Source organism: Pongo pygmaeus, chromosome 14, assembly GCF_028885625.2.
Source record: "Pongo pygmaeus isolate AG05252 chromosome 14, NHGRI_mPonPyg2-v2.0_pri, whole genome shotgun sequence".
Lineage (NCBI taxonomy): Eukaryota > Metazoa > Chordata > Mammalia > Primates > Hominidae > Pongo > Pongo pygmaeus.
The window spans coordinates 66,204,763-66,227,903 of record NC_072387.2 but is presented as its reverse complement, the minus strand read 5'-3'; positions in this window follow the sequence as shown (position 1 = coordinate 66,227,903).

The following is a 23,141-nucleotide window of genomic DNA, read 5'->3' as shown; positions in this document are numbered from 1 at the left end:
AAATATGGGCATAAAATAACATGCAGTAAAGTCCAAATGAAGTAGAACTTTTTTAGCATATAGATGGCTGCTATAGAGTAGGCATGTTATAGGGGTAAAAACAAAAAAATTGAGAAAAGTATATTGAAACATTTATATCTCAAGACATCAATATATACCTCCCAAATCAAAAATAATTATATTCCTGTAGAAAATGTAACATTTCACCATTCAAAATCAGTTACATATTCTGTCTTGGTAATTAATCAATGAAAAAAATATTGGTCTTCTAGTAAAACATTATTTGAAACACTGATGACTTCACAAAGGAGAAAATCATTTAGACAAAGACATATTGATGCCTTCAAAAACAATGCAGGTATTGTACAGGGCATTTAGCCTTTAAGATTTTAAAAATGGTAAATTTTAAGGGTTTATCAACAATACCATCACAGTGTTTCATGATAATTACATCAAATAATATTTCTTATTTTTTAATATACTAGTACTTACAGCTAAGAAGTAAAACTTATATTCTGTTGTTGATTATCAAGATATTTAAGAAATGTATTTCTTCCTTGGAAATTTATTTTACCTAATTTGTAGTAATTTTATTTATTCTAAATGATTTTACATTTGTTTTAGAAACTAAATCAGATACAGAAAAACATATTCATTAATTTTGATAATTTTTCTGTTAAATGTGTAGAGGAAAACCTGTATGAAATTGAGTAAGTAGAGGTTGTGTCTTCTTTAATTTTTTTACTAAGTCTCTAGAGGCATTTACTGAAAAAATACTTTTGATTTGGTTTTACAGGAACAGAATTTTATTTGTTAAAATGTGGCCAATCATAAGAAGAATGTGTCTATTACTTTCTTAATTAAAAAATGGCTTTATTCCTTTTAGGAATTTTTTAAGTGTTTCCTGTCTAGAAATTTAGGGGGAAATTATAAATGTTTATTTTCTAGAAATGTCTATCGCAAACATGCAAGCAACTTTTATATGAAGTATATTATTAGGTATATTTTTATTTTAGCTTTTTTTTCCCATAATCAATAACATTGAAATAATTTTAATAGTAAGCTTTTTAATTGTAAAGCATCCATTTTTTTTACACATGGGGTTTTGCTATCTTGCTCAGGCTAGACTTGATTTCTTTGGCTCTAGTGATGATCCTTTGGCTTCAGCCTCCCAAGTAACTCAGACTACAGGTGTTTGCCACCACGCCCAGCTAAATTCCCCTTTTGAATTAAACATTGGGGGAAACAGTGAACCTTATGTGTTTGGAATTTTTTTTGACAAGGAGGATATTTTAATTCATTCCTTTTTTTTGAAATTACATATTATGGAATATTTTTCCTTCCTCCTTCTGAAAAATGCTTGTGTGTGCCATGAAATAAATATTTTGTTGACTCAGTTTTGTACCTGGAACACAAAGCCCTCATAAGAACATGTTGAAACGAGGGGAAACATATACCAACACTAAGAAAATTTTATGACTGGAAGAAAATATATAGAAAAACTTGATTTCTTAATGTCAATATAATATTTGTAAAAGAAAATGACTAACAAAAATGTACATGGTATTAATGCAACCTTTATGAAATTATATTGAGTATATTTACATCTTCATTCATTTTAGAAGTGGATAAGAAGAATCACATTATCTTATTTTCACATTATAATTTTAAGTTTAAATATTTTTAGTAACAAGTATACAGAAAAATGAACAACGCCTTTTAAAAGACAAATGAATCTGTTTTTTTGTGTAAGAATGTGGGCCCTTAACTTAATGTAAAGTTATAGGTATTTGTGTTAAACTTTAGTATGTCTTTTTAAACTCTATGACATTTAGTAAATACATGTTTTAAATTCATTCTTCAGATTGAGTTATGGCAGTAGAGAAAAGATGTGCACCATTAGCTTTTGTGATATTTTTACAAGAAGCACTAAATTAAAATAGTATAATTTAGAACTGAAGAAATTTGAGACATGTATTACAGAAAATACTAAATATTGTTAACATTTTATTTAATCATCTCAACTAATTTTTATCATGTTGAATAACCTAAAATCATAAGCTTTAAAAAGTCAATTATATTTTCAAATAATTTTTGAAAGTATTTTTTAAAATGTGAAGATAAAAATATCATCAAAATTCTTACTAAAATTTTAAGATTAACTTAAAGGACATTTGGGGAGAAAGGCATTAAAGGGTATCATTTATATCCCATACCGTGCTTTGTTTGGAAATATGTAGGCCATTGATCATAGCTACTTCAATCTTACCTAATTACTAATTTAAGAAATAAAAACATTGAGTTGAAATGTATAATTTTCTTGTATAGATAAATATATCTTATATTACATTTTTTTTTTTTGAGACGGAGTCTTGCTCTGTTGCCCAGGCTGGAGTGCAGTGGCATAATCTTGGCTCACTGCAATCTGCACCTCCTGGGTTCAAGCAATTCCGCTGCCTCAGCCTCCCAAGTAGCTGGGACTACAGGCACGTGCCACTACGCCCAGCAAATTTTGGTATTTTTAGTAGAGATGGGGTTTTGCTATGTTGGCCAGGTTGATATTGAACTTCTGACTTTAAGTGATTTGCCCACCTCAGCCTCCCAAAGTGTTGGGATTACAGGCGTGAGCCACCACGCCTGGCCCTTTTATTACTTTCTTACAGAGTATTACTGTGTGGGGTGAGGAAAAAGGAAAAGAAAATAAACATAAGATAGAGAAAAATACATTTATTAAGTTTGATAAATTTTCTGTTATATGTGTAGGGGAATACCTGCATAAATTTGAATAAATAGAGGTTGTGTCTTCTGCTATTTTTGCTAAGTCTCTAGAGGATGTAATATAAATTTCCATCAGAATCCCAAAGGCTTTATTAAGCAGTGGTGACATAAAATGAAAGGGAGAAAATACCAGAAAGTACACAAATATAAACTAATATTATAAAGCTGGTAAATGCAAATATGCTATTCAATACAAAGTGAAGCAAATGGGATAGAGAATAAACAACTTTGTACAAAGAGATTTCCTTGAGTAAATAACATCATATATTTTTTTAAAGAAAAAATATAAAGTAATTGGGTAAATAATTTTCAAAAAGCCAGTTCTGGACAGAGGGGAAAGAAGAGTATATCTGCTTTATTTCACGCATACAATAAATACATACATATGTATGCATAAAATAAAGTTTTATTGTAGGAACATTAAAAATAAGAACTGCAAAGGTAGACAGGGTCACCATTAGAAAAAGTATTAATTCGAGAATGAACAGCTTAAACAGCATCTTTTAGGTTATAGAAAAAAAAATTTAATAGTTTAAAAATGTGGAAAGAGAAGATTCAATTTGTATTTGCTAATGTGTCACTTGAAGGTGTATCAGTAGAATGAGACTGGAAGAAAGAAGTCCAGGTCTTTAATAATGGTTGAGCTCACAAGAATGAGGGCCTGAATTACATTATAATACTAGGGTCAGAAATTAAAATTGACAAGTCTTGACAACTGATTAGATGAAGTAATAATGAGAAAAAATAATCTATGTAGAAAGATCACCAAGTGAAAAAGAAAAAATACCGAATGGCAGAAATTGAGAATGAAGGGTTGAAAGACTGAAGAAGAATCCAGAAAAAAGTGATCTTTCAGAAATTATGGAACTAGAAAAAAGATTTCACACAGAATAATGGCAACCATCACACAAAGATACAGGAAATTTATAAAAGAGCATTTTAAAATAAATATAGCATATAATTATTGATGATTTATTCAGTTTAATTATATTTAAATGGTCTGATTGCAATGGCATGAATGGGGGCTAAAAAGCTTTTGAAAAAATAATGGTTAAAAGATTCTAAAATTTATTGAAAACACTAGCATACAGATCCAAGAAGTTCTACAAAGGTCAAGCAGAATAAATATAAAGAAAACCACATCTAGGCTGGCCACGGTGGCTCATGTCTATGATCCCAGCACTTTGGGAGGCCAAGGCGGGTGGATCACCTGAGGTCAGGAGTTGGAGACCAGCCCAACCAATATGGTGAAACCCCGTCTCTACTAAAATTTGCTGGGCTTGGTGGTGCATGCCTGTAATTCCAGCTAATTGGGAGGCTGAGGCAGGAGAATCATTTGAACCCAGGAGGCAGAGGTTGCGGTGAGCCAAGACCATGCCACTACACTCCAGCCTGGGTGACAGTTGAGACTCCATGTCAAAAAAAAAAAAAAAAAAAAGCCACATCTGATATATTACAGTTAAAATACTAAAAATCAAGTAGAAAAAAATATTTTGAAAGCAGTCAGAGGAGAAAATAAGGGCATTACATACAGGGGGACCATGATATGAAAACATGAATTCTCAGCAAAACAATGGAGACTTAAAGAAAACGGAACACTATTTTAAAACTCCTTTTATCCTAAGCCAAAAGAACAAAGCTGGAGGCATCACACTATCTGACTTCAAACTATACTACAAGGCTACAGTAACCAAAACAGCATGATACTGGTACCAAAACAGAGATATAGATCAATGGAACAGAACAGAGCCCTCAGAAATAACGCCACATATCTACAACTATCTGATCTTTGACAAACCTGAGAAAAACAAACAATGGGGAAAGGATTCCCTATATAATAAATGGTGCTGGGAAAACTGGCTAGCCATATGTAGAAAGCTGAAACTGGATCCCTTCATTACATCTTATACAAAAATTAATTCAAGATGGATTAAAGACTTAAACGTCAGACCTAAAACCATAAAAACCCTAGAAAAAAACCTAGGCATTACCATTCAGGACATAGGCATGGGCAAGGACTTCAGGTCTACAACACCCAAAGCAATGGCAACAAAAGCCAAAATTGACAAATGGGATCTAATTAAACTCAAGAGCTTCTGCACAGCAAAAGAAACTACCATCAGAGTGAACAGGCAACCTACACAATGGGAGAAAATTTTTGCAACCTACTCATGTGACAAAGGGCTAATATCCAGAATCTACAATGAACTCAAACAAATTTACAAGAAAAAAACAAACAACCCCATCAAAAAGTGGGCAAAGGATATGAACAGACACTTCTCAAAAGAAGACATTTATGCAGCCAAAAAACACATGAGAAAATGCTCACCATCACTGGCCATCAGAGAAATGCAAATCAAAACCACAATGAGATACCATCTCACACCAGTTAGAATGGCGATCATTAAAAAGTCAGGAAACAACAGGTGCTAGAGAGGATGTGGAGAAATAGGAACACTTTGACACTGTTGGTGGGACTGTAAACTAGTTCAACCATTGTGGAAGTCAGTGTGGCGATTCCTCAGGGATGTAGAACTAGAAATACCATTTGACCCAGCCATCCCATTACTGGGTATATACCCAAAGGACTATAAATCATGCTGCTATAAAGATACATGCACACGTATGTTTATTGCGGCACTATTCACAATAGCAAAGACTTGGAACCAACCCAAATGTCCAACAATGATAGACTGGATTAAGAAAATGTGGCACATGTACACCATGGAATACTATGCAGCCATAAAAAATGATGAGTTCATGTCCTTTGTAGGGACATGGATGAAATTGGAAATCATCATTCTCAGTAAACTATCACAAGAACAAAAAATCAAACACCGCATATTCTCACTCATAGGTGGGAATTGAACAATGAGAACACATGGACACAGGAAGGGGAACATCACACTCTGGGGACTGTTGTGGGGTGGGGGGGAGAGGGGAGGGATAGCATTGGGAGATATACCTAATGCTAGATGACGAGTTGGTGGGTGCAGCGCACCAGCATGGCACATGTATACATATGTAACTAACCTGCACATTGTGCACATGTACCCTAAAACTTAAAGTATAATAATAATAAATAAAACATAAATAAATAAATAAATAAATAAATAAATAAATAAGTCAGTCCATAATTCTTTATGTAGTAAAGGTAGCTTTTAAATCATAAGGCAAAGTAAAAACATGCAAACATATATAAAAATTCAATGAATTTCTAGCCATTAGACCTACACTATAGAAAGTATTAAAAATGTCTTCAATATGATGCGGAATAACATAAAATAGAGCCCCAGTTCTATAATAAGAAATGAATATCACCAAAAGTAGTAAATATTGGAGTATGTAAAAATATTTTTCACTCTTCTCAAATTTATTACAAGACAAATGACTATTTAATGTAAAAATTGTTTAGACAAATATAACAGGAATAAATGAGAAGTTTCTCAAGCTGATAAACAGTATCAGAAACTCCTAAAGATATCCTTATACTTAATTGTGAAACAGTAAATGCTTTTATTCTAAGATTGAGGTAAAGGTTTTGTTGCTAATTCTTGAATGCTATATTAAACATTACACGAGGTAGACTGTGTAACAGAGAAAGAAAAAAATTGGCATAAATATCAGAAAAAAATAAGTAATTATTTAACCCATCTGAGGGGATTTTTGTTTATGATATAAGGTAGGAGTCTAATTTCATTCTTTTGCATGTCGATATTCAGTTTTTCCAACATCGTTTGTTGAAGAGACTATCCTTACCTCATTGTGTGTTCTTGTCATCCTTGCTGAACATCAGCTGACCGCACATGTTTAAATAATACTGTGTGTTTAATACTGTTTTAATTGCTGTAGATTTGTAATACATTTGAGGCTATAAAACTCCTTAAAAAATAATAGGCAAAAATGTTATCGACATTGGTTTTGGCAATGATTTCTTGGGTGTGACACCAAAAGCACAGGCAACAAAACCAAAAATAAACAAATGAGATTTTATCAAACTGAAAAGCTTCTGCACAGCAAAGAAAACAACCAAGCAAAGTGAAGAGGAAACCTACGGAATAAGAAAATATATTTGCAAAACATCTGTCTGTTAAGGGATTAGTATCCAAAATATAGAAGTGTCTCCTACAACTTAATAGCAAGAAAACAAATATCCCAATTAAAAAATTGAGCAAAGGACAACCATAGACATCCCCCCAACCAAACAGCACATTTAAATGGCCACCAAATATATGAAAGGGTGTTCAACATCATTACTAATCAGGAAAATGCAGATCAAAGCCACAGTGAAATATTACCTCATACCTAGGAGGGAGAAGTGCTGGTGAGGTTGTGAACAAATGGGAAACTTTATACACTGTTGGGTGGGAATGAAGAATGGTGTAGCCAATATGAAATACGGAATGAAAGTTCCTCAGAAAATAAAAAATGTAGAACTACTATATGATTTAGCAATATCACTTCTAGGTATGTATTAAAAAGAATTGAAATCAGGATCTTGAAGAGATATCTGCATTCTCTCATTCACTGCAGCATTACTCAAAAAAGTCAAGATATGGAAACACCCTAAATGTCTATTGTCAGATGGACAGAGAAAATGTGCCATATAAACATAATGAAGTATTATTCAGTCTTAAAAATTAAGGAAATCATTCAATCTACAACAACATGGATTAAATTAGAGGTCATCAAGTTAAATAAGCCAGTAACGGAAGACCAAATACTGCATGATTTCACTTATATGAGGTATCTAAAATAATCAAACTATTACAACAGACACAGAAAATAGTGAGTGCCAGGGGCTGGTGAGAACAGGGAATTGAGAATTGTTACTCAATGGGTATAAAGTTTCAGTTACGCAAGGTTAATAAATTCTAGAGATCTGTACAATATGGTATTCATAGTTAACAATACAGTATTGTGCACTTTGAAAATATATTAAGGGGATGGAACTCATGTAAAATGTTGTTACCACTAAAACAACAACAAAAACAAAAACACATGTACACACGTAGAAGAACACAAAGATATATTTGAATGTTTTGGATATGTTTAGTATCTTGATTGTAGTGATAGCAACATGGGTGTGTGTGCATGCCTAAACTCATCAAAATGAATATATTAAATATGTGCAATTTTTATGTTATCAATTATACTTCAATAAATCAAAAAAGAAAAGAATAAGTAATGTTGCTATCAGCAGATGATATACATGGTTGTGTACATCATATGTAAAAACTTAAGTAATTTAGCACAAAATATTAAAACAAGAAGTGAACTTAGTGTTCTTGCTGAACATAGGGCCAATATAACACTTTCAATCATCATTATATTCCAGTAGCAAGGAAATAAAAAGAAAGATGTAAAAGTTGTACCATTTCCAATAATATCAAAATATTTAGGAACAAATTTAAGAAATGATATTTAACAATACTACACTGAAAATATTAAATATTGCTGAGAGAAATTAAAGAGAATCTATACAAATGAAGAAATACATCATGTCAACATATTCAAAAACCTCATTTTAGTTAGTTTTTAATTCTCCTAATATTAATTCATAGATTCAATGTGATGCAATCAAACCCCAAAAAAACTTTTATGTTTTAACGAAAAATTAATCTTTTTATATGGAAAAGGACAGGACCAACAATAAATAGAATGGAATTGTGTTAAAGACTTAACTACCTGATATTAATACTTAGTTTTAACTTTAGTAATGGAAACAGTGCAGTATTGTTGTGAAAACATATAAATGGATCAATGAAACAGAGCAGAGTGTCAAAAAGTAGACTGACATATACATAATATGTTATGCAGGATAACGGTTCCCCAAAGAGTTCCACATCCTAATCCCCCAAACCTATGAAAATGTTATCTCTAAGGAAAAGAGAATTCAGGTTGCAGACTGAATTAAAATTCCGAGTCAGTTGACTTTAAAATAGGGAGATTATTCCAGATCATCTAGGTGGGCCCAATATAATCACAATGCTTCTTAAAAGTGGAAGAAGAAAACAGAAGACAGAGAGAAAAGTGACTATTGAAGTCAAGAGCATTGGCCTGCCCCTGCTGGCTTTGAAGGTGGAGAATGTGGTCTTGACACAAACAATGCAATTGCTCTCCAAAAGCCAAAAAAGCAGGAAGCAGTTTTTCCTCTACAGCCTTCAAAAAGAATCGCAACTCTGACAACAGTTGATTTTGCCTAGGAAGACCCATGTTGGGTCCTATCTACATAATTCTATGATATCAATTTGTGTTGTTTTCAGCCATTAAGTTTATGGCATTTTGTTATAGCACCAACAGAAAATCAATACAAATTTTCCCTTAATTTTCTACAAAGGTGCAAAGTTAATTGTATGAGGAAATGAAAGTTTTTCAAAAAATGGTCTTATAATAACTGGGCAAAAAAAAAAAGGTCAACAAACAAACAAACAAACAAACAAAAACCAAAGATTTATGAATCCAACCTCGTATCTCACAAAAAATTAAATGAGCACAGCAATTACATTATCATAACTGTAAAGCCAAAGCCAAGCCATATTGACTTTTCTTTTGCTTTCTCTTACTACATCTATTCTAAAATCTAAAACCATACAGCTTTTAGAATAAACGATAGCAGCATATTTTTGCTACCTTCAGGTGAGCAAATGTCTTAGATTCTATGTGCAAAGAACCATCTGACAGAACTCTGATATATTAATAACTAAAGACAAACAGTCCAGTGAAACAATAAGCCAGATGCTTAAAGAGACATTTAACAAAAGAAGATTTTCAGATGACCAAAAGCACACAGAAGCTGTTAAGCACCATTAGTCATCAGGGAAACCAATCTTAAAACAATGATGGGATGTCACTTAACATTCTTCAGTTTGACTAAATTAAACCAATATTGGTGAGAATTCGGGGCAACTCAAAATCTTATAGATTTCTGGTGGGACTGTTAAGTGATACATTCTTTAAAATGGTAGGTGCAGCAAACCACTATGGCACATGTATACCTGTGTAACAAATCTGCATGTTCTGCACATGTATCCCGGAACTTAAAGTAAAATAAAAAACAAACAAACAACAACAACAAAACCGTTTTGCAGTATTTTATGAAGTTGAACATACACATATCCTAAGAGCCAGTTATTTCAATCTTATTTATCAAAGGGAAATAAAAACATATTTCTGCAAAAAGACTTGTACATGAATGATCATAGCAACTTTATTCATTTATACACTCAAATTTAAACAATCTGAATACTCATAAATAAGAAAATGCATCCATAAATAATTCTACATTCATAGAATACTAGCCAGCAGGGAAAAATAATGAACTACTAATTTATAAAAACAATAAGAATATCTAAAAAACTGTGTTAAGCAAAAGAAGCTAAAGTTGCACATTGCATATTATTTCATTTATGTTATAAAGTTCAAAATTAGATAAAACTAACTTATGAAAATACAACACAGACAAGCCTGTGCCCAGGGACTGCGGATTGCCTAGAAAAAGGAATATTATAGGGTGCTATAACTACTCTATATTTTGCATGAGGCAGTGATCATTTAAGTGTATACATTTAACAAAATTCATGACTTGTACACTTAAGGTTTGTGTGATTTATTCATGTAAGTTTTAGGCAACTAAAATAATTCTGGAATGTATGGAATAGATTGAAAGAGACAGAGTAGAAGCAACTGTAGAGGGTATAAGGCTATTACAGTGATTCAGGTGATAGATGATAATTAGTTGCTCAAATCAGGGATATAATTCCATAGCTGACAAAATTATTTTGCCTTTGCTCAAATTTTTAGGTAAAACCAACATTACCATCTGAGAGATTGGTTATAGAAAGTGGTGAGAAGATAAGTCATTATCACTCAAAGGTTTTTGCCTTAGTGACCAAAAAATGGAAGTTGCCACGAACTGAAATTTGAAAGTTCATAAAAAAGACAAATTTGGATGAAAGAAAAAAATCAGTTTAATTTTTAAAATGCGTTTAGTTTGAGATATCCACTAGACACTTAAGAGAAGATGTCAAGAAGGCAGTTGGGTATATGGATCAGAGGCTCAAGACAGAGAACTGGGGGGGAGCAGTACATAGCTAGTATGTAACACCACAAGACTGATTGTATTAATAGAGTGGTAAATAGAAGAGAAGACAAGACCTGAACCCTGGGGTTTTCAAGTTCTTAGGAGTGAGGGATACCAGGAGGAACTTACCAAAAAAAAAAAAAAAAAAAAAAGAAAGAGAGTGAGTGAGTAGTAATACAGGAAATAAAAAAAAATGTTAGGAAGGAGAGGTGATCAATTATGTCAAAACTAATGGTGGGTCAAGTAAGATGAGGAGAATAACTTACATTGGATTTAACGATATGTTAAATTTTTTGTCTTGAAAATAGTTTCAAAGATGTTTTCTGAATAGAAGTCTGTTGTACTGATTTTAAGAAGTAATAAATAAAAGAAATTTGATACCATAAATATGGACAACTTACATAAGAATTTCTCCTGTATGGGAGAGCATCGCACAGTTAGATGAAGAAGGGTGGGCATTCGGTCAATTTAAAAATTAATGTGAGAAATAAATTCTTTCTTCCATTATGTCTGGAATAATTCAGTAGAGTCTAAAAAAATTATAATGTAAGAGAAAAAAAGGTTGGTGGAGTGATGTCCTTGAATACATAAAAGGAGACAGGATTTAATGCATGTATGGGGGATAGCTTTAGGTGAGAGCATGAATGTGTCATCTGTGTTAAGAGTCAGGTAATCCAAATGTGTGCTGTTGCTGCTGGTAAGAGGGTGTATATGAAGACTGGAATTCTTAGATGTTCCTTTCTATTTATTTTTTTGTCTCCAGTAAGGTTAGATGTGTATTTTATGTTTTTATTGAACTAAGAAGCAAAATTGTCTGAGTGGAGTAAATTTAGGCAAGAATGTGCTAGAGTTTGGGAAGGAAAGAGGTATGAAATAGTGTTCTAGGATCCTGCGACAATGAAAGGGCCATGGATATGGAATTAGAAATGCTCACTTGGCAACATCAAGAGCTCACTTAAAGTCTGTTGTCAGGAATTAAAAGTGAAGCTTACTGTAATCCTTGACATTTATGGACACAGAACTGGGTATGGAGAGTTGGATAGATGCAAGATAATGCTTTTTGTTTTTAAGAATATTAAAAAAGTGCCATTGAGCATACAGTGTAAGCAAGAGAGTAATTAGACAAATTAGGTATTTATTTATTTAACAATTATTTATCAGTTGCCTTTTGTTTGCCAAACACTATCTAAGGACACTGGGATACATCGAGCAGTCAAAATGTAGACATCTAACCTTATTGGAAATAAAAAGTAAAATGAAATAAATAAATTATATAGTACGCTAGAAGACAGTATGCTAGAAGATGAAATGCACTATTAAATAAAAGATAAATAAAAATTAGACTATAATAAGGAGGAATTAAAATGCAGGATGGGAAGATTTGTTAAATAGATCGGTCAAGTAGGACTAATTGAGAAGATGAGGCCTGGGGAGAAAAACAAAACAAAACAAAAGACCAGAACAGGTGAGCCGTTAAGTGAATATTTGAGGAACAGGTGAGAAAAAGGCAGTTATATATTAAAGGCCTTAAAGGAGGAATATGCCTGTCATGTTTGGAAAATAGCATAGCAGTCATTGCGACTGAAAAGTGTGAACAAAAGATAGTGTAATAGGAGGGAAGTGAGTCATTTAGCTTACATTTTAGAGTGATTTCTATTGCAAGGTGAGAAATAGAATAAATCACGAGTGAAAAACAATGAAACGGTTATTGGATCACAGATTGGAGGTCTTGATGGACCTGAGAATTGTTGGAAATACTGGGAAGAGTAAACTTGAAAATTAGGAAGAGGTAGTCAGAGAGAAGTATGCAGGCAATTTAATTTACACAAATATCATACAAGGTCATACAAGGTCTTTAGTGTAAGATCTGGGGAACAAGTGGTTGAAATTGATTTTATATTATCATTGGTGGCGAGAAGTGGACATAATGCAGAGGCCAGATTACTTCTCTTTCTTTTTAAATTATTTCTCTTTCTTTTAAAAAATATGTAAATTGGTATAATCATGCCATGAATGAAATGAATTGCTCAGAGCTGAGGAGTAAATAGGGTTTGTTAAATGACAATCAAGATCCTAAGTTATATATATATAAATCAGCATCAAAGTTGGAATTCTTAAAGGGAGACTGTCTTAAAGCAACAATGAGAAGCCAGTGATGAGGAGAAGAAACATTTGAACATGAACATTCATAGTGCCTTAAGATGAGCTATACCCAGTGTTATATAAACATACATCAGAGGTATCTATGGTGCAATGTATTAGTTAGAAATGTAGGGCTCCCTGGAAGGATTGATGCTTAAGCTGAGACATTAAGCGTAATTCAGACCTAGAGAAGCAAAGAGAAACCATAATACAGTAAAAGGTAAAGAAAGGTATAGAAAGAAGTAAACAAAAAGGTCTTAAAGAGAAATAAAATAATGAAGGAAAGTCAATGGCAAAGAATGAATTTGCAAGTTTGATGGAGTTTAGGTGACAAAAGGATTTTTGAATCAGAAAGATATTTTTGGGACATATAAGATTCTGGATTTTTTGCTAAAAGTAATATAAAGACATTGGTGAGTTGTAAGTAGGAAAGAAATGTGATAAGATTTGCATTTCACAATAAATTACTCTAAATATGGAGAGGGGTCTGAATTAGAAGAGCAGTTTTTAAGCAGAACACCCTTAGCAGACAATTGAGTGACAGTGGAATTCAGTCAGGTAGAGAGTCCGCAGATAAATAGCATACATAGATAGCAGGTAAGAGATTTGGGACTACTGACTGGAAAACTTTTAAATTATGAGCCACAGGAAGAGAAGTGAAGGGGTGGCTGAGAGAGAGGAAAACGTAGAGAGGCTCATGAGAAGGAAAGTTTAATATTAATGTCAAAACGCAGGAATGATAAAAGCACTTGAATGATTAAAGTAGAAGAGACCAGATTACCTAAGTGACTTCAGAGAAAGAAAATCTTGGGGTGATAGCACAGAACACTAAGAAAGATGCGGAACAAAGTGCACAGAAAAAGGAAATTAGATGTAGGGGTTATAAAGCAGGTAGGCCATAACACTGAAGAGACTATAATAACTTTCTTGATGTGTTGTGGAAGACGCAGAGCCAAGTGGAAAATCTTCAATAAAAGAAATAGGTTAGCTTGTCAGTTGGAAATCAACAGGAACTAATGGAGATAGAAGGTGGGCCTCACAAAATATCTAAAAACATAAAGAATTTTTTTATATGCATTTTTTAAGAAAAATATAAAGTAGTAGTGTCATTTAGGAGCATAGAGGTCCAATCCTAACTCTTCACACTTAAGTATGTTGAACAATGAAGAAAAAACAGATTTCATTAAAAGTGTTATTTTTCAATAAGGTTCAAAATGTAAAAGTAAGGTTTAATAAAATAAAATAGAAATAAGGTTTAAGAGTGCTTTGGAGAGTCTTTTCTAGTATGGGCCAGGCAAAATGGCTCTGACAAAGAAGGGTGAGGTTAAAAAGAAGCATTCTTCTGCCATCAATAAGAGAATGATCAGAAGATACTCATAAATGCACTTGTGGAGTGGGGTTCAAGGAGCATGCTCCTTGACAACTCAGAGACACCCAGAAATTTTCCATGAAGAAGATGGAAATGCCAGATGTACTACACCAGGCTCAACAAAGCTGTTTGAGCCAAAGAAATAAGGAATGTCCCATACCATATTCAAGAGTGATTGTCCAAAATATAACAAAGATAATAATTTATTAAACAAACTTTATACATTGGTTAACTATGCACATTGAAAAATCCACATATAGTCAATGTGAACAAGGAATAGCTGCTCATTATCACACCATATTAGGAAAGCATACACACACAGTGAGTGCAAGGGAAAGTGCTGTCACATAAATGAGGTTTTAGAAGTCACAGTAGAAAGTCTAGAAAGGGAGGAGAATCCTTGAAGACTGAATTTGGAATTAATTTGGATAAGGCACTATGGAAATAAGTTTGAAGAAAAATAACAAAATGATTCTATATAGTACATGGTGAAAAGGAAAATTAGGAAATATGGTATATATTTTGCTCTCACAAGTTTGTAAGATAGTTATTTTTCGCTGGAAATATTTCATTCATTTAGTTAAGTCACTTTAACATCTAGCTTTAAGATATGTTGAGTGCAGATCTTTAATTAACATTGTTTACGATCCTGAAATTTTCTTATTAGGATTTCTTTTGGGTAATATATTCAGCTTAACTCAAAGAGCTTTTTATTCATGTTTGCTGAATCCATTATATTTAATGAAAAGCTACTTGTTATTGTAATATATAAAATAGCAATACCTCCTTATAACTTCTGTTCAAGGTTAGATCTGAACTAAACTGGTCATAGATTTTTTTAAAGAGAGAATAGCAAGATAAATGTGTCTTATAAATCTATGTGAAGGGGTTTTATCAAGTGCTTTCATTTATTAATCTTGCTCTAGTGATGAAATAGTTTGTTGTTTTTATAAATTACAGTGAACATGCCATTTTTAAATTCATGCTTTAAATTTTGACTATATTTTGCTAGTGAGCATGTCTTTATTGAGACACTGCTACATGTGTAACGATGTACTAAGGGCTTTTGGAGACTAATAAGCACATATACTCTCTAAAAGCTTAAAGCTTTGTTAGAGATGCATGGCCCATACAATGTGTCAGGTAAAAAACAATATGAATTATGAAATGTTAGTCATGTGCTACAGATTACATGCCACTATTACAAAACAGTATACTATGGTTTGAGTGTCCTCTCCAAAATTCATGTTGAAACTTAATCTCAACTGTGACAGTATTAAAAGTTGAACCCATTCATTGATTCATGGATTAAAGGATTCATGAGTTAATGGGTTATCATGGGAATGGCATTAGCAGCTTTATGAAAGGACGAGATACCTGAGCTAGCATGCTCAGCCCCCTCACCATAGGATGCCCTGTGCCTTCTCAGAGCTCTGCAGACAACCAACCAGCAAGAAGGCTCTCACCAGATGCAGCCCTTCCCTCTAATGACAATTTCATTTATCATTAGTCACCCAGCTTCAAGTATTTTGTTGTCAACAGAAAACAGACTAAAACACAGTGAAAACAAAATCATAATCAAGTAAGGTATTAGGAAGAACTAATTGGGAATGATTTTTATCACTGTGATTTGCAGCTCTTTTGAAAATCAGTGTCTCATATTTATAATGAATGCTTTTTGTCTTCCCAATAGTTGTAATACAATTCTTCAGCTATTAACACAAGTCCTGTGATGAAATCAGGTAAATAAACTTTCTTAAAGAGTGCCAATAAAAAAGATTTGAGCTTATACCTAAACTCTATTTTATCAGCTTTTTTACTTTTGGGAATTTCATTTTGTGTGAAAATAGAAATAATAATTAACTAGTGTAAATATGAGGATTAGTTATAGGCACTGTTATTAAATGTATGTTAACTAAACCATTGCTGAGAATACAAAGATGTGATTCTCATCTCTAGAGTTTGATTAGATAGAAATACTTTGCATCGTTATTTGTCTTCCATGTGTTTGCACTGCTTAATAGCTGTAGGGAACAAACTACATAGCTGCTTAGAGAACTCAACAGTGGGAATTATTCTACTGCAAACTCTTGAGCTGTTACCTTTTTATTTGGTTTTATTCATGAACACCTGTTGTAAGTATATGTTACCTGCACTGTTGCTGCTAAAAATATGGAGCACCATATGTGAAATATATGGGAAAGAATAAAAGAATGGTGAGCAAATGGGAACGCTAAAATGGTGGTATTATTTCTGCAGTTTCTTCCAAGTTTCCAAGAAAGAAGAGAAAAGAATGATAATTTAATATTGATTATATACACCAAAGCATGTTGTGTCCCCAAACAATACTGTTAACAAATGTAGGAACAATAGAAATAATTATACATTTGAGGTGAATTTATACCAGAAAAAAAAGTCACACACCAATAAAATCCATTTTTTAAATAAGTTTTGTATTTTCTTACAAAACGTCATTCTTTAAGTTATTGCTTTACTTTTATTTTGGTGTGTAACTTCTAGTAAGCTCAAGGTGGGTTTTTTCCACAAAGGGAAAGATTCTCTCCTTTTCTGAACTAAAATCCAAATTGTGATGTCTTTATCGAATGTTTTCATACCTCATGGTAAAGTTCAGTAACAACCTGTACCTAGTCTACTAGTTTAGGGTTCAGTAAGCCTAAGGAACAGATGAGCTGATTGCTGATCGGCCACTGGTAGCTCTTTGTTTCAGCAGGAATTTGCTTCATAGTGGCCCACATGTACAACAACCTTCATTTGGTGATGAAGAGACCTCTAAAACCATACTTTCTCTTGCTAAGGCACATGCCTTTTCTCTGGAGTCTTATTTTCTTTATCCAGGACTGTATAATAGAAGTGCAATACAATAGATGGGAGAAATGTCTTTCTTGTGTGGTCCTTAATGACCTCAGAAACTACTTAGCCCGACCACATTTTGGTGGATGCTAGAGATCTTTCCCACCCAGCAACACACTGACTGGGTTTACCCTGAAAGGGTAATTTAAAACCTTCCACTAAAGTGTTTGGTCTATCTCTGGAAATACAGGAACAAGCTGTAAGTGCTCTTCTTAGTCCTATCTACGTTGTGTAATTTTGTGCAATAACCCTTTGCATATTTGATCTTAGCAGTTCTCCTTTCAACCACCGCCATTATATTCATTGAAGAAATTCTGTATTTAGTATACAATTATCTCCATAGAATAACCTTTCCCAATATTGTGTTTTAATATATTTTTATTTTCTCAGCTTTTCTTAATGAAAACCATCTTGTGTTTATTTAATTTGAGTTGCAAATAGGACAAACTCAGTTACATGTCAATATCTAACCTAAAACTACATCTCAAATACACTTCTTTGTATTCTTTCTTTGTTCCTTCACTCTGACATAACACAATTGGAAATATCTTCCTTTCTTAAGAAAAATACTGCAGTTTTTATACAGATAAAGATTCAGTTATATCACAGTATTATGTCTAGCTCCTTTTAAAGCCATATTGTATCATACAATTTTGTTTACATTTGTGAAATTATGTGATTGCTATATATTTTATGTATAATTAAAATATTATTTTACTTCTTAGATTTTGTGCTTTAAAATCAGGTTGTATGTCTGTAATAATCACTTTCAATAGAACCGAATGCAGTTGTGTGTACAAAAATACAATATTTAAATATGGAATTAATTTGTCCATATTGTGTTCTTTATATGTTCTTGTAAAGTATATAATTCAATTTATATTTTATTTTTATATAAAGAACTGTAAATAAAGGAAGTATAAAGGAAAATAACAAAAATGTTGAAGTATGTGGTTTCTGAATCTCAGTGACTGAATTATTATTTTGTCTCAGCCTTTATACCCTCTGAAGTTAAAAGTAGATTATTTTTAAGAGAAAAACAATTATTCATAGTTGGGCTCAGTACCTTTATGGCACCCCCTTGGTTGCAGTGTTCTGAAAATAAATGTAACTGAAGGGAGGGAAAATAAATTCATGCCACAAGACCTGTGATCTTTTACAGTCAGTATTTTTTTTTGTGCCAGTATTATTATAGTGTAGGAAAAAGACTGGTAAAATATACCCATACAACTTCAGTGTGGTAATTCAATTTCAATATAAGAAATGAATCTAATAAAAAGAAAGGTCAAGAAAGCATCTTATCTCAATAATTAACAATATATTTGAAAGAGCTAGCTCAGAGAAAATTCATAAAATTAGTGAAGTTTGGCTTAGGAGCTTTTCAAAACCTTGGTTCTTCTCGCTACATCTTCCCAGCTGTCCCCTGACATCTTCAGGTCGTCCTGTCCAGGACCATTGTTATGGGTTTGACCAGACAGTTTGACTTGACATCCACTGTGGAATGGTCTGGGGGGTGGGTCCCAGGAGTCTTCAGACAATACTTCCAGGGTATACATCAATTCAAAACTATTTTTACAATACTCAGATTGTTTGGTGGTTTTTAAAGTCAACATGATGCGATAACAGTATAATAGGTTGAAATCAGAGCTTGTATGACAATTTATTCATCTTCTTTAATCCAGACATAAAGAAATTTACAAAAATGTTAAGCAGTGACACTCATCTTTTTTTGAAAAAATATTTTTTCATTAAAAATATGGTATTTATGTTTATATATGGGCTTGTTATTGCCATCTTAAGATTAGTACATAAATATTTACAAACTTACTAGTTTTAATATCGAATATTAAATATAAATAGCTATATACCACATATGCAAAAGCTTGTGTTGGGAACCTTAGTAAGTTTTAAGGGTCCAAACAACTCCTAAACAAATTTAAGAATTGACATGCTAGTCTAAAATATTGAGTGGTGTCAAGTAGGACACTAAGTGAATATTTCAGGTAATAAATTTGTATTTTATAGGAGCCTCCTGGATATTGATACTTTATTCCAAAGTAATAAAGATAAGTATGATTAAGTAATTTGTGGCAAGCTATTAAAGCAGATTTTATTGTGGAGATGGGAGAGTAGTACGGCCAGGGAAGACAATACATGGTCTATAGAGGAATCTACCTACTTGTTCCAGAGCTGGCAGATGTGGGTTTGTCTCAGACTCCAAATGCATCTTGAGGAACGCTACCATGAGATGGGCTTTGCACTTTAAAAGTGAAGCAGGTAGCAGATGGAACTCCATGTGTTTAAAACCATTTTCTGAAATTGTGAATGTTTTTTCTGTTCTGAAAGGATCATTATAATTACATGTACTATTTTGGTTAGTTCTATGGAGGAAAAAGTTCCAAGTATGTCAAAGAAGCTTGATCTAATTTTATTTATTTAGTTATTAAAACATGATAGCATTCCCAAGATACCTGAATAATTGAATTTTATTAAGCAATCACAAAGTTTATGTCTGATTAATTTTCTGTTGAACTAAAATAGTGTATCAATAAACTGTAAAACATCAATATCCAGCTTACTTATGTGGAGTCTGTGTTGAAAATCAAACTGATTATTTTTTGGAAGCTTAATAAAAATGGCCTTTGAACTGCCCAGATGGGAAAAAGTCTAAATACAATATAAACAGCAAAAATGTTAGATGGAAATACTAAAAAAAATCTGTTAAATGGTCTATTTATAAAAATACTGTAACTGTTGAAATTTTATTTTAAATTTGGCTAAAATTTTTGCTCAATATTTTTATTTATTTTTGTATATTTTGCAAATATTGCACATAGACTGCTGATATATTTTGCTTGGTTAATTTGGTCCAAATTTTTAAACTAAAAAACTTAAGACACTTTATAACTTTTATGAGTATATGCATATATATATATATATATCCATAAAAAATATAAATAGGCTGGGCGCGGTGGCTCACGCTTGTAATCCTAGCACTTTGGGAGGCCAAGATGGGCGGATCACCTGAGGTCGGGAGTTCGACCTCATGGAGAAACCCCATCTCTACTCAAAGTACAAAAAAAAAAAAAATTAGCCAGGCATGGTGGTGCATACCTGTAATCTCAGCTGCTCAGGAGGCTGAAGCAGGAGAATCGCTTGAACCTGGGAGGCAGAGGTTGCAGTGAGCTGAGATCGCACCACTGTACTCCAGCCTGGGCAACCAGAGTGAAACTTCATCTCAAATATATATGTATGTATATATGTGTGTGTGTGTATATATGTATATATGTGTATATATATGTATATATAAATAAATAATGTATTCTAAATTCTTTAAAGGATAAAAGAAAATATTCTAGGCAATTTTTTCAAACATTTGTTAAGATAAACAGCGTTCCCATGGAATTTCATAAGGATTTAGCCAAAAAACTTTTTTGTAAAATAAGCCTGGGAAATATTGCATACTTCTCTTTTGTAGATTTAACATACATGTGATTATTATACATTGTGTTCTTATATCAACATATCTCATATGTCCCATAAATACATAAACTTACTATGTACACACAAAAATTAAAAAGTGAAATTAGCAAAATTCATTTTAGCTTTTTAAATGCACAGATATATTCCAATAAAATAAAATGGGTATTTTCTCTCTCTCTCTCTCTCTCTATATATATATATATCTATATCTATATATATATATATATGCCATTTAAAAATAAAATCATTTGTTTTGGAATGTCAATAAATAATTGCAAATTTAGTGCTTTGAAAAAAACTGATCTGAAAGTGTTCTTTGAGATTATCTCAGTTACTTATAAGTTGCGTAAAAGTTGAATTTACCATTTTTGAATTTCTTCTTGTCTGATGTAAAACAATACATTTTTATCTCATTTAAGTAAAAATTAATTCTATAAATGTTTTGTGAATAAATTTTATCTAGACAAATATAAAATATTTCATATATCAAAAATATAGTAACTGCATTATGAAAATATTAAGTTATAGTCCTCAGGACTTTTCATGCTTTCTACATATCTTTTGTCCCTATTGGTTCAGATACAGAATCCATTTACTCTGATAAATATACTCTACATATAGTTCTTTTTAAAACCTGAAATATTACTGCTTTTTTGGTATATTATCTCTTAGAGAATGTTTTATTGAGTAGTTTTAAAAGATTCTAAGTGATTTATGATTTTGTGTGGATAATTAGTGGAGAAAGCTGACATGAGACTCATTTACATTGAGTACTATTATCCCACTTAGTATCTTGGTTAAGTATTAATCTGTTAGCCACTAACATGTAACACAGAGTCAGAGGAAGCTAGTAAATCCCTCATCTTATTGGCTCAAAATGAAATATATTTCAAAGAAAGAAACACATTTTGACAAACTATAAAATTAAAGAAACTGATATCATACATTTGCAATTCTCCAAGTTGGAATTCAAGAGAAAACTTGCTTAATTAAATGAATTTGCAGTCCAACAAATGTCTTGTTCACTTTGTATGCAGTGAGCTTACCAAATTTAATTATTAGTTTATATAGTTGTTTTTCAAACTTGTTAGAATTTTCAAACACTGAATTGCACAATACTGCAGCCATTCAGCCACATGTGGCTGCTGACCAATTGTAACAGGGCTAGTCCAAATTGAGATGCACTCTAAGTGTAAAATATACATTAGATTTTAAAGACAGTAAGATAAAATGATTAAAGCATTTTAAGATGAGATGTATTTTGGATATATTGCATTAAGTAAAGTATCTTATCAAGTTAATTTCACCTCCTTCATTTTATTTTTTAAATGTTATTACTAGATATTTCATGTGCTTCTCGTTATAGAAGCACATTAAATAACTTTGCTGTAATAGATAATTGTATAATCTGTGCATAAGGAAAGTTTCACCACTTCTTTTCCAATCTGTATGCCTTTTTAAAAAACTTTCCTTATTACACTTCTAAGAGCCAAAGTAGACAGTTAAATGAAAATAGAGAAACAGGAAACATTCTTAATTTGCTTCTTTATCTCAGAAAAAAAAAAAAAAAAACCTTTTGGTATTTCACTATTGCATAAGAGAAGATACACCAGAGAACCATTAGGAAATGCACACACACACACACACACACATATATATATATAGAGAGAGAGAGAGAGAGAGAGCGACATTGATATTTTAAGGAATTGTCTCACGTGATTATGGGTCTGGGAAGTCTGAAATTCTAGGGCAAGCCAGCAGGCTGGAAATTCAGGTAAGATTTAATACTGAAGCCTTGAGGCCAATTCCTTGCTTTGGGAAACCTGTGTCATAGTTCCTAAGAATTTCAACTAATTGAATGAGACCCGCCCATATTATGGAGTGTAAGTAGTCTGCTTCACTCAAAGTCTACTGATTTAAATGTTAATTACATGTGATAAATACCTTCACACTTATATCTAGAATGGTATTGAGCAAACAACTGTAAACCATAGTCTAGCCAAGTTGACATATAAAATTGACCATTAGAGTATTTAAATATGATGTTAGATGCTGTTTATATTTGGTTATATATTGAACAAGCTTCTTCTATATTTGCCTAGCTTTCAAAGACATCAAACATGTTTCATATCTTTTTCACATTATTTCACTGCCTCTGTTAGAATAAATTTATTTTTGGTATTTTATTCTACAAATATGGCAAATTTGATTAAGTGGTACTTCAGTCATAAACCAGCCTTGAATTCCTAGGATAAGCCCTGTCTTAGTCAGCTTGGGCTTCTGTAACAAAGTGCTATAGACTAACTTAAACAGCAGACATTTATTTCTCACATATTTGCGGCCTGGGAAGTCAAAGACGAAGGTGTTGGCAGATTTGACTTCTGGTAAGAGCCTTCTTCCTGGCTTGTAGACAGC